The 13,866-nt window shown below is 41.0% G+C and overlaps 1 pseudogene; it reads left to right on the forward strand.

Moving 5' to 3' along the window:
* Window positions 1–7,752: 7,752 nt before the first annotated feature.
* Window positions 7,753–8,399, forward strand: LOC117707609 (translationally-controlled tumor protein pseudogene; annotated as a pseudogene).
* The last annotated feature ends 5,467 nt before the right edge of the window (window positions 8,400–13,866 follow it).

Raw genomic sequence — 13,866 nt, forward strand, 5'->3', positions numbered from 1 at the left:
TGTATTTAAGATCCTTTGAAGCCAGTGATTCCAGGACTTTGAAAGTCACAGATTTTCCAGCTGTAGGCTTTCAAACAAAGCTCAGATTGTAGCAGAATCCAAACCATTTAAACAAGAGATCATCACTGGACCAAGACTGGAATGAAAAAAAAAAAAAAAAAACAATAAATAACATTAAAGCTCTTATCTCCTGGGATTTATATTTATATACTGCTCATGAATACTTTTATATGCCTCTCACTGCAACTTTATTTTCTGATTATTGTTATAGGCATCCATAGAAATAGTCACATTGCCCATGGGAGAAACAAACATTCAGCAAAGAACTCTTAGTGTTCTTCATAGAAAGAATTCTGTTCTACCAAATAATCTTTAGTGGGAAAAGCTTGCTTAAAATACAATTTGAGTATGAGAGTAATAAATCTTGTATTTCTATTGGGGGAAAATTAATAGCTTCAAAACTGAGTTATAAAACCGTAGCATATGAAGCAAATGCAGATTTAACCTTGGAAATTATTGTTAAAATGAATCAGCTTTGAGAATGATTTTATTGACAAGTCAGTTAACACTTTCTCCAAAATATTCTCCTTTTTTTTTTTTTTTTTTTAGGTTTTATTAATCCCTAAACATTTTTCTCTGAAATTTCCAAAGCATAATCTATAAAGCTTATCTGCTTGGTTTCTACAAGTAAGGGCACCAAACTGCTCCCAGAAGCCTCCTTAGTCCTGGAATCTTCCAGAAGGTATCTTAAAACCCACTTCACAGTCTCTCCACTGTTGGCATATATTTTTCACAGCCTACTTTAATAAAGGTTCAACCTCTCCTCTAGCACACTACGCACCAGGTAGTGGAAAAGAAACTGGACCTGTTTAGAAATGGTTCTTTGGGGGCAATTCCAATCTTTGTTGTTCTCGGTTCAGTCTACTAGCAAACACCAAACTGAATCATCAGCTGCAGTCCAGCCCACTCGGGCAGACACCACACATGAATCAGCAAGGGCAGTTCAATCTGGAAGGAACCCTGAGACTCACCAATTGGGCTGCAGAAGCAGCAAGAAGCCACGGGAATCTTGGGAGAAGTTCTTTGGTGCATTTCTCTCCATGAAGTCACAAGTGAAGCTCAGCAAAGCAATGTAATGAGAACCAATGCATGTGTGTTGTCACTGAAGACTAGGGAGGCGGAACAAAGCAAACCGATGCTGAAGCTCCTACTGTCTATGGGGTCATATTTATATTCTTTTTTTAAACACGAGTCCTTTCGTGTGTTTGCTATAGCAAAACATCCTTTCACCTGTGTCTGCCTCAGCAAAACATTCTTTCATGTGTCTCCCTTAGTAGAACATTCTTTCACCTGTCTGCCCTAGCAAAACTTCATTACTGCCCAACTGAGTCTCCAAAGGAACCAGACATTTCCATCTTACTCCACCTCCAGACTTCAGTATATCTTACTACATCTGCAATAGATTGTGCCCGGACACGCCATGAGGAAGTCAGTCTCATCACTGAACAGCTCTCCTTTTGACAATGCCCATGCGTCTGTGAAGCCTCCAGCTGTCTCCTTGAGATTTCAATCTCCAACATGAAACACATTCTCTTGACTCCTTCTTCTATGTGACAGCTAGTCAGGTGTGCCCATCAGCAGTCACTTCCCTACTCGGTTATCTTTTGACCAGAGTGAATATCTGTTTCTCTCCACTGCCCCCTGAGGCATGTCTTGGAACCCTTGCTGCTGTGTTTGTGTCTTGAGAATCCCTGAGCAGCTGAGCAGAGATTTGAAACGATGTTTGTATATACACAGTGATGGGGATTCTTCTGCACTAGAAACTTCATTGCTTCCTCACCGTGCCTCCATCCTTTGTGGTTCAAAGGTAAATCAGAGGAAAATATAGTCCAGGCTCCTGTTAACTAAGTTGCAGAGCAAGAAGTGAACTGAATGGCAGAAAGAGGACCATCTCCACCTCTTCCCTTAAATCCCCTCTTAAATCATCAGCGTTGATTTAACAAAACAGCCACGATTTTGTTTTTTATTTTTTTAAAAAAGGTAAAAATCATATGAAAATGTCTAAATTATGGACGGTACAAACCATTACCAGATTTCTTCATAGATTATTGCAAGTCTATTGGTTAGCTGCCCTGGGAGAGAATATTTTTCTTTCTTTTGAAATAATTGTTACAATTTCAAAATTCTATCCTGGTAACTAGACCTTTAAGATGAATACTATATAAATAAAGACATTTATGACATATGTTGTTGATAAAAGAAAAAAGCACAAAGAAAATGTTTCTGAATAATGGGAATATATGAAATTCAATTATATGGACTCATTGGTGTATGTATAAGATGATAAATATGTCAAGAAGTAGTATAGAAACTTTTTACTAGTATGTGAATGGTTGGTACAGTGTGAGAGGTAAACACGTGGTGTGCAAAAAATAATGATTATGAGAGATATTGATAGGTTTATGAATTTAACTGTTCATTCTTGAACTTAAGTAGAAGAAATAACTGGAGAATGAAGGCATTCTAGCCAGCCCAAGTGTGGCAAACATGGCTCTGGTACACCTTGCCCTTCTCCCATTCCCTCTGCTGTGCTAAAAACAATAGATTACATTCCTAAAGCCAACAGCCAAGGTCTGTTCCCTTATGTGGCCACTTCCTCCTCCTGAGGCTGACTACCAAGGTCCAGCTATCAAAGTATTGAAGTCCATCAATCAAAAGTCCCCTTTGGCTCATCTAATTAACATGCCCAATTAAAAGTAAACATCTCATCCAAGTATGTGAGTTTTCCCTTTTCCTTTTCTTTATAAACTGTCATTTGCCTATGGGCCACATCTGTCTTCTCTCTACCCAGAGGCAGTCCTTTGTCCCCACTCTGGGACAAATATCTTTGCCCATCTCCCTTGTTTCCATGCCCTTATCCCTCATCCTCTATCTCCTGTGTTTTTATCTTATTTCCATCCCTCTGGGCAAATAAATCTCCCTTGTTCTGAGAACATAGTCTTGGGGTGTCCTGGCCATATTAATCTTTACAGAGAATAATATTTATTTAGGCTCAGGGTTTTGAACCGTTCAGCTACCTTAATTTTGAGCCTGTCTGTGCTAATGAAGAGTGTCACTGCAGGGATATTCTGTAGAGCCTTAAGCCTGTCACCTTATACATGGGAAATGAAAATGAAGAGGAGATGAAGTTCCAATATTTCTTCAGGGAGCAGAGAAGAGCCTCAAGGTCCTATCTCCTGATGCCCACCACACCTCAGCATCACTACAAGCTGAAGATCAAGTCACACACACCGACTTTGAGGGACCCACTGAAAACAATGTAGTAGATGGTGCTTCTACATCTCAGCTGCCACACCCATTGGATTTATATCAAAACCTTTTAAAGTGGTAAGGTTAATTTAGTTTGCCTCACAAATATTATCAAAGTCATTTGAAGGATGCGCTGAGGCTCCATTCTTGAAGTAAATTTGTACAATAATTCAAATTATTTAAGCAGGAGCTTACCAATTTTTGTACTTACATAGAGTGTCAGGATGCAGCATGTGCCATATTTACGAGCCTTTGTGTCATCACAAAAGTGGATTAGCATCATTGGAGTGTTAACACGTCAGGCATTTGCTTTTGAAATAATGTCAATATGCATGTTTATTTGCTTAATGAGTATATTTAATATATGAACAAAGGCCACTCTACTCTTATGCTATCTGCTTGAAATGAATCAGGAATGTGGTAAGACCAGTCAATCCTATGAGTCCAGGCCTTTTGCCACAGTCTTTTTCTAGAGAGGGACTTGTTTGATTGGAAGCAGTATACAATGCCATGACAGTGGTGAAGGTTCTCAGGGGTCAACAGGTGCTCGATTCCACACAAGCACAATGTACAGAGAAACAAGGGGCTGTAGAGAGGTTATGAGGCCCCCTTAGCACATCTGTAAACCAAACTTGAGCTTCCCCTCACTCTGTCAACCAGTTGTAGACAGCTACCCCGGAGACTGATTGTGCAGTTTGAGAGAGAAAGCAGTGCACCGAGAGCGGGGACCATACAGCGGCCCCTCCCTCGTGTAATTTTCTTGTGTCTTCTTAAATAAAAACATCAATTTTATAATAAAAAGTCTGCTCATTTGACTTTAAGTAACTAGATATCTCATAATGCTTCTGAGCATAGAGCTAAAACATAACTAGTATTCCTGAACATGAGATTGGACCTTGGAGTAGATGATAAACTGTCATTCCATTGGTGAAAACTGACCAATGACTTTCCCTTTCTCAGAAGGTATAAATGACAGGATTGTTGTTAACCTTTACCCCAGTAGCTAGGTTTTCATTCATTCATTCATTCATTCATTCATTCATTTCTCCCCTTACTTAGTTTTCTTTATAATCATAACCTTAACTCAGCAATCCAGCTAGACTTGGAGGGGACTGAAGAAAATATGGAAGCCAAAGAACTTCAGTGAGAGCAGAAATTATGGGGGTGGGGGGAGCACTCTCCTAAACTACAGAAGGAATGCTCTCGTGGGTTAGATGCCTGAAAGTCAAAAGAATTAGATTCGTCCACAGTTGGAAACGGCAATCTTCTTGCTGGCCTTGCCATTCCTGAACCCAAAACACTCATGGTTTCCATGGTACACATGCCCTCTTTCGCTTCCCAAAGACCACATGATTGCCATCCAGCCACTCAGTCTTGGTGGTGCAGATAAAACCCTGCAAGCCATTCAAGTTTGGTCCAGCATTTGCCATGGACAAAATGCCAAGACCTGAATGCTTCAGGATGAAGTTCTCATCCTTAGATCTCTCTCCACAGATAGACCTGCTGCCAGTTGCCTTATGGCATGGTAAGGCACCACCTTAGCACATGAATCCTGGCATGATTCTGTGAAAGGAAGAACCAGTATATCCAAATCCTTTCTCTCCAGCGCTCAGAGCACAAACGTTTTCTGCTGTCTTTGGAAATTTGTCTGTAAACAGTTCGAAGGAGACACAGGCCAAGGACTTGCCATCACAGCAATATAAAGAAAAAATGCAGTGAAGTTCAGCATGACTGCAGCCAGCAACAAGAGGGGACAGTGGCATCTCTGAAGTCTCATTAATTTATTTTAAAGATAAAAAGATATATAGTAAGATAAAGCAAAAACTATCACTTTGAAGTCAGATGCGACAGAAAAGAAAAAAAGAGCCCAAGAGAGGGCACAAGCATCAGAGACCTGACTGTTCTGTGCTCAGAAATCCAACAAAACCACTAACCTGGAAGCCATAATGTAAGCATAGAGACCCTGGTGCAGATGGGGCAGGCCCTGTGCATGCTGCCTCAGTGTCTGTGAACCAATATGACTTTGCCCAGTTGATTTAGAGGCCTAGTTTTCTTGGTGTCCTCCATCCCCTCTGTCTCTTACACTCTCTGCCTCCTCTTCCAGGGTGTTCCTTTAGTTCTGAGGGAAGGGTTTGATGGAGATCTCCCATTTAGTGGGCCAAGGTCTCTCACTCTCTGCATCATGTCTGGCTGTGGATCTCTGTATTTTTTCCCATCTGCTGGAGGAGGAAGCTTTTCTGATTTTAGTTAAACAAAGCACTGATCTATGAATACAGCAGAATATCATTAGTGGTCGTTTTATCATTATTTTTTTCTTTTCTGTTTTTTTTTCTTGACAAGTATTATTTGATTTTGCCATAGGTCTCTGGGACATCTAGTCTCAGGTTCTAGACCACCCTAAGCAGTGTCAGGTATGGCTTTCATCTCATGGAGTGGGCCTTATGTCAAGTCAGACATTGGTTGGTTAGTCCCACAACCTTTGTGCCACCACTGCCCCAGCATAGCTTGCAGGCAGAATAGCATTGTAGATAAAGAGTCTGTAACTGGCTTGTCATTTATGCTTCTGATAGCATGCAAAATACCATCATATAATATATTTAAAATTAAAATTTTTTTGAATAATTAAAAAGTACAAAAATAATACCTTACCTTAAATCTTAATTTTCCCAGTTATTGGTTTATCCTCCTATTAAATATAATTTTATTTTACAATATATTTTTTGAGTTACTTATGTTTATTTGTGTGTGTGTGTGTGTGATTGTGTGTGTGTGTGTATGTGTGTGTGTGTGTGTGCAGTATGTGTTCAATGCCCATGGAGGCCAGAAGAGGGCACTGGATCTCTGGAACTGGGGTTACAGATGCTTATAAGCTACCGTGTGGTTGTTGACCAATGATGGTCAGTAAAGATTCTTAAAGTTTGAAATGACCAAGTTTTACAAAGACTGTGTGGTGCAAGCTCTCTGCTGTGTAAGCAACCAAAGAAAGACCAGGTCCTCTCAGCAGGTACTTGCTGGCTGAGCCATCTCTCTAGCCTCTCACTTCGCCATCTGTATTTCCTTTCCTTAATATTTACAAAGACTCGCTATAATATTTGGTGACTATACCAACAGTAACCCCCAAAGAAGTACATCCCTTTAAAACTTCCTTTAAAAATCTATATTTGTGTGAGTTTGGTGTTTACAAACTCACTGTTTTCTGTAATGTTTACAGGATGCCAGTCATTCACATTGGTCTTTGTTCTAGAAGGAAATCTCACTTTTCTCCACTTTCCATCACTTTCCCTTATAACTTCTTCCCCAGGCAGATGGGGAACAATGTATAGCATTGAGAAAACCAGTAACTTCCTACATGCTGGGATTCATGATTTAGCTTAGACATGATGATTTAAATGTTACCCCTATACTTGAGGATTTACCTGTAAAACTGGATGGATCATCCCCAAAAGATGATATGCTGAACAGTTAGAGAGAAGTAAGAGGACATATGACCAGTTAGAGCGAACTGAAAGTAGCGTGTGGTTGTTATAGGTGTGTTGCTAGGTAAAGATTATGATTGATCAGAAGTCAGAACTGGCAAGAAGTTAGTTGAAGTTGGAAGGAGGAATGAGAACATGAGGACATGAGAGTCTTGAACTAAACAGAAAGATTAACTTAGACAACCAAAGAAAACCAGGAGAGCTCAAGGGCTAAGGGAGCAGAGCACATGAGAGCTAGCTCGACTGTGGTTAAACCTGGATGAGGTGCTTTTGTGGTATAAAGGAAAGTATTGATAAATAGGCTGTTATGTTTAGAGTCTATAAAAAGAATTTAAAGAGTTTAAACCTAAACCAATGATGGTCAGTAAAGATTCTTAAAGTTTGAAATGACAAAGTTTTACAAAGATTGCTGTGGTGTCAAGCACTCTGCTGAGTAAGCATCGTGCCTAGGAAGCCGCTGGGAAGGAATAGGATCCATGGGTGATAGACGGCTTCAGGAACAAGGAGAATAGGGGAGGCTAGGATGTTTGGATATGAAAGTGTTTCCAAAGCAAATAATCTGAATAATCTATTGTTGCATTCCTTAGCTCGTGTAAAGGACCATGTGGGACCTGGCAGCTGAGTGAGCCATGACAGGCTTGAAGGCAGCTTTCTAGCATCCAGCTCACACTAGAAAACTCATCTCATCAGAACATGAGGAGGAAAGCCAGGCTCTAGAATGTGTCATCCATGGCCGAACAATAGAACTCAGGGTGATACAGGCCAGAGACTTCCCTCAAAGTTTTCCAAAGAGCTGCATTAATGTAAGTGCATACACACCTGTGTCTAACATGCTGTATTAAAGGGAAGAGAGCTGTGGTTTTGTTATAGAAAAGAGGGTTAAGTTTCTTTCAGTTTTTAAAATATAAGACGAGGAAGTACAAAGATATTTCTGGCTTTTCCGACCGCTTCCCACTTCCCTGTCACCATGATCATATACTGGGACCTCATCAGCCATGATGAGCTGTTCTCTGACATTAACTAGACCCTGGAGATGGTGGATGGACTGTGCCTGGAGGTGGAGGGCAAGATGGTCAGTAGAACAGAGGTTGCCATCAATGACTCGCTCATTGGTGGAAATGCTTCTGCTGAAGGTCTGGAGGGTGAAGGTACCAAAAGCATAGTAGTCACCAGTGTTGACATTGTCATGAACCATCACTGACAAGAAACCAGATTTACAAAAGAGGCCTGCAAAAAGTACATCAAAGACTACATGAAATGACTCAAGGGCAAACTTGAAGAACAGAAACCAGACTGGAGCTGCAGAGCAAATTAAACATATCCTTGCTAATTTCAATAACTACCAGTTTTTTATTGGTGAAAACCTGAATCCAGATGTGAAGATGGTGTGACTCCATTCATGATTTTCTTTAAGGATGGCTTAGAGATGCAAAAATGTTAACAAATTGGATCTATCACCTGTCACCGTAATTGGCTGCTGCTTACTGTTCATACAACACCAGGACTTAGGACAATAAGACTGATGTCATCTTGGCTTTTATTTTGACCATGATATATTTGGAGTGGAAGCATTGTTTTTGGTTTTTTTTTTTTTGTTTGTTTGTTTTTTTCAGAGCTGAGGACCGAACCCAGGGCCTTGCGCTTGCTAGGCAAGCAAGCGCTCTACCACTGAGCTAAATCCCCAACCCCAAAACATTGTTCTTTTTTTAAGAAAAAAAAAAAAAACCAACATGACATGCGGGTTGTCTAAAAATAAAGTGCATTTAAATTTAAAATAAAAGCAAAGATATTTCTGGGGGGCTGTAGGAAATAGTTATAACATCTCAAATTTCAGGGACAACTAGTGTTCTCCCCCCTTTCAATTACATAGTCGAGCAAATATTTTTTGATGCATTTGTACATATTCTTCTGAATTCCTCAAGATTCATGCATGTTGGTATCTGTCTGGCCCAGTTTTTTGAGAACAGCTTTACAGTGTGGGCAGATGGCATTTGTACAAAGACACAATTAAGCAAGCTAAGTCTTAACTAGGAAAGAGTATATCCAGGGGCTTCTCTAGGTTTAGTCTGGAGACATACTGTTTTGTTAATATAGGCATAGGATAGTAGAGGAAGGTTAACTTTTCTCTTTCAGCTGTGGTGGAATATTTGACTTTTTGAATATTTGAAAGTTTATTTCTTAGGACATGAACCTCTCAGGCCTCATGATGTCATGTCCAAAGTTGTGCTAATATGGGCATACAGAACAATGCCTTAGATACAGGGTGTGCTCTCCTGGCTCCTGTAGGAAAGCTAGTGAAGAAATTACATATATATATAGTAATATATTATAATAATATATATAATAATACATTTCACATATACATTAAAGGTAAATATCTGTCATAGGCAATGAAACAATCAGACAACCTGTAAAACATTCTTTATTTTAATGCAGTATTACTCTGACTTCATCTCTGAAAATACTTTGTTGCAACTATAAATATCAACTATTTCATAAGCATTCTAGGTAATATTAGATAGGGGGAAATCGGGTTATTAAAAGAACTAGCTCATGAGAGTGTTCTAAATACAGCTTCTTTCTTAGAATCTGCTACATATATCTTGTACCGGCACACAAATAAAGAAAAGCTACTATTAGAATATTAGCACTCCTTTGACCCCAGAATAACACAAGTATTTCTGTTTCCAATGGTACTGAAATGATACACTTGATTTTACTAATATTAAAAAGATACTGTTTTCAACAGTGTTACCAGGAATGGTGAGACGGCTTGCATACGTTTTATTAACTACCAATCTAAGCAATCCAATGGCAGAGGAACCAATACAACGCTCCACTCTGCTTGGTGGGAGTTTGTAATAAGTAACCCATAAGGTCTATAGTACACCTTTAATGCTAATCAGCAGGGCATGAGGATTCAGAGTTGTGTTTGTGGATTTCTTCAGGCTAGCCCATCTCAGAGGCAGTGCTCAGAACTCGGGGGCTTGACATGACCGAATCTATCATGGTGCAGCTTTCCTTGGGAGGGAGCATGGCTCCTGGAGTCGCTCACAGAGGGAGCATTTCCCTTTCTAGAGTGGTGCAGTGCAGCCTCTTCTATTATAGTTAGGGGCAATGAGTGTTAAGGTTAACAAGTTTTGTGTTATTAGCTCTGTTGAGAATTTTGTTAGGATTTTGATCCTTCCCTAGGAAGCCCACCTCCCCAGGAGCTCATGCATATGAACTTTCAGAAGCTCATGCATATGAACTTTCAGGGGCTTAAGTGTATGAACTTTTGGGGACTCAGGTGTATGAACTTTGCATCTGTCACCAGTTTTATTCAGGGAGCCAAGAGCTCAGAGCTGAGAGTCAGACACTAACTCTTTCCAAACTATGTGAGCAAACACAGATTTCAAAGGCTTAGATTTCAATACATGCACTCAAATGGAATAAGACCTGGAAACAGAAAAGGTGAGTCCTCCAGATTTGCTGCTTCTGACAAATCACAAAACCCATCACACGTTGTCTTGGTTTCCTCCAATTCTCTTCTTTGCCCTTCCAAAGTTTGGATGAGAAAGCTCTTAAATCCGGGCTGATCAAGCCCATAACACCGCTCCCAAGCCATCAGTTATATAAGCATATGCAAGCATGTTCACTAGCCCTGTCACTCAATTTCACTGCAGAGGATAGAGAGTAAATGGAAATTAAAGGTACAAAACTCACATGGCAGTGGCATGGAGCTTTGGACAGAAATCGTCTCTCATTTGCTCTGCTGTGCTAGCTGGTGTTTCCATCTCACATCAGGGCTTAAGATACACCGCTGCCCTTCATTTCTGCTGCCTGTCTCCCCAGGTCAGAACCTTCCTTCTGTGTCACCCACTGGCTGACCCTGTGAGTCTATCTCTGACTCTCAAGTATTTGGAGGTACAGACACTTTCTGGACTGAAAGTTAAATACCATTCGTAGACTTGTGTCATAATTCACTCCAACAGATATCATGTGAGCGCCGATATAGCACACCATCAAGTTTGAACATGCACAGGCATTATTGTCGATCCACACTGCATACCTCTGTTCTTCTTAGTCTTTGGAAAGCAATGCTGACAGACAGTTTGAAAAGCAGATCCATGTTTCTAGAAGGAGATGCTGGTCAGAGGTGCTGCATGCTGTGTAGGGCGCAGGAAATTCCTGTGGCCCAGATGTGGGTTTGCAGGCGCACCTAGGTTGGTTTTTCAATCTGGTCCTTGATGGCAGGCATCAGTAATCATCCTCTCTCTCTCTCAGGTGCACAGCTTTGAGTTTATATTGCTTAATCAGAATAAAAGCAAGCCACACTCAAATCACACTGGACCTAGAAATGAAGCCTATCTTTGGGGCTCTTGAAATCTAGGTCAAGACAAGTGCTAATCTCGCAGACAGTGGATTTTAGCAGTGTTACAAAAGAAGCTCAGGAACCCCTCAGTAACCACTGTTTATGATTCCCAAAATGTCAGAAAATTTCCCAGTCCTTATAGTGAAGCGATGTAATGGTATGCGACGATTTAAACACATACGCAAAATGTTTTTGTCGCATAGCTTTCTGCATACAATCAGTAAAGACAGCAATGTTTGGGAGACCAAAGTTGTGGAGAGAGTGGAGACTCCACAGTGTATCAGAGGCCAGAGCAAGGAGCAGCCATGGCTGGAGCTGCTGAACACTTCAATACTTCAGCAGAGAAACTGGAAGAGTCAGGGTAACCTAATAGAAAAAAATCCCAGGAATAGACATTTAGCTGAAAAAAATCTGAGCATTTGAAGAACTGGGCAACTGAACTAGAGTGTGCTTTAATCCCTGAGAAAAGTCTGTGTCTACTTTGAATGTTTTACTTTTTGCTTTGGGGACAGGGCAGTACATGTGGGAACATAGAGGCTTGAAATGAGGGTGGTGCACAAGGAAAGGGCCCACAACTGTTCAGGACTGCTTATTGGATTTTCATATCACGTTCTCTTTGCTATTGCAGACTGATGCCAAAGGCCAGTTGGCTCATTTTAAGGTATGGCATTGTGCAGGAGGTTATATTACGGATAGAAGAGACCTTTGCTATTCTATCATGGCTTTGTAGTCTGCCTAATTTCCAATTTCTTCATAGGGTTGATTTTATACACAGTTGTAAAAAATTAACTGAGTTCATGAGTATGGTGCCTGACATGTGGAATAACAGCTGTCTTTGTGTATGGACCTGGGTCTCTGTATGTGTGCTCCTGTGTGTGTATGTGTGTGTGTGTGTGTGTGTGTGTGTGTGTGTGTGTGTGTGCATGTGTGCATACACGTGTGTATGTGTGTGTATGTGTACATACTCACACGTGTTCACCTGGGTGGGGCACACAAATACTCACATGCATATGAATGCTGAGGTCAGGGGATGGCATCAGGTGTCTCCCTCAATCACTTCTAACCTTACTATTTCAAAACAGCATGTCAAGGAACCTGGCGTGACTAGAATGTCCAGCTGCTGATCCCCTAGGGTCTCCCCTCTGTCTTCTCAGAGCTGGGATTACAGGTATGTGCAAAGTAACCGCAGGAGTTAGAATGAGGTGCATAGGCTCTTAAGATTGCCAAGCTATTCCACTCCCTTAAGGGGAGTACTTGTCTGAAAACCATTGCCTTTGCCCTTGTGCACAGTTTACTGGTAGGATGGAGAAGGGACTCTCATTCACTGGCCTCTCCATCTCATGCTACTCTCTGCCCTTGGACACTGGCTTTTGTACTTTACTTAATGCAGCCAAATGCTACTTATAGAAAAATCCCATTATAAACTCAGTACAGATACTTTAAAACAAAACCAAAACATTTTTGACCTATGAATGGCCAAAGTGGCTAAGGACCCTGTGGATACATAGGGCTACCTGTAGCACGTGCCTGAAGTACAGCACTCTAAATAAGGCTGGGGAAATGACTAGCAAGCACAAGGACCTGAGTTCAAATCTCCAGCACCCATGTAGAAAGCTGGGCATAGCTGCTCTGGTCTGCAATCCCCGCCTTAGAAAGTAGAGTGACAAGGATGCTGGGAAGTCCCTGGCTGACTAGCTGAGAGGGCACACACAGAGAGACACAGACGAGTGCACACGCACGTGCACACACACACACACACACACACACACACACACACACACACCCCACTGGCACACATTAGAATTTTAAACTTCAGATTAGGTTTACAATAGATTTTCAAAAAGGACTTTCCCTATATCTGCTTCGGAACAAGGAAAGCAACGATTTCTGACCAACTTCAAGATGAAGACAAAGTGTGCTGACTGGTTGCCTCTGGAGAGGAAAAGGTTAAACTTGCTTCTGTCTGGAGTTCTCTGTGTTAGCTGTCTTTTTATCTCCCCATGGGAGTGGCTGCCTATAAGTAGCTGAGGTCCCACCTAGCCTGCCTGGGTTTTCAGCTGACTCTGTAATCTGCCTTCTTTCTTCACTAAGCACAGTTGGCAGATAAAGTAGAGCATTAAAAAAAAAAAAAAGACAGTGGAAATGTCTGCCCTCTGTTAACTCTTCCTGAGAAAAAAGAAAAAAACCCTCACATGCCTATTTTTAAATAATGTATTTCCTTACAAAAGTCCCTTGCAAAAGAGGGCAGAACACAGGACTGTTTATTATTATTTTTACTATTGTTTCAACCTTTATCCATGTATTCATCTGTATGTATGATGAGTGTGTGGGTGGTGTGTGAACGTGGGTGGTATATGTATAGTGTGTGTGTGCACGCGATACGACCGTGGTATGTGTGTGGTGTGTGCATGGTACATGATTGTGGTGTGTGTATAGTATGTGTGCATGTGTGTGTGTGGTGTGTGGTGTGTAGTGTGTGTGTATGTGATGTGTGTGTGTGTGTGATATGTGTGGTGTGTGTGTGCATGTATGTTGTGTATGTTTGCCATGTGTGTAGGTGCCTGGGGGGATCAAGAGAAGACTGGATTCAGGCTCTGGTGAACTACCTGAGCTGGATGCTGAGAATCCAACATTCTTAACCCTTGATGCATCTCCAGCTCCTCTCCCGATTTATTATTTTCTAAAGATATATTTGTTTTATGTATATGAGTGTTTGCCTATATGTGT

Source organism: Arvicanthis niloticus, chromosome 4, assembly GCF_011762505.2.
Source record: "Arvicanthis niloticus isolate mArvNil1 chromosome 4, mArvNil1.pat.X, whole genome shotgun sequence".
Lineage (NCBI taxonomy): Eukaryota > Metazoa > Chordata > Mammalia > Rodentia > Muridae > Arvicanthis > Arvicanthis niloticus.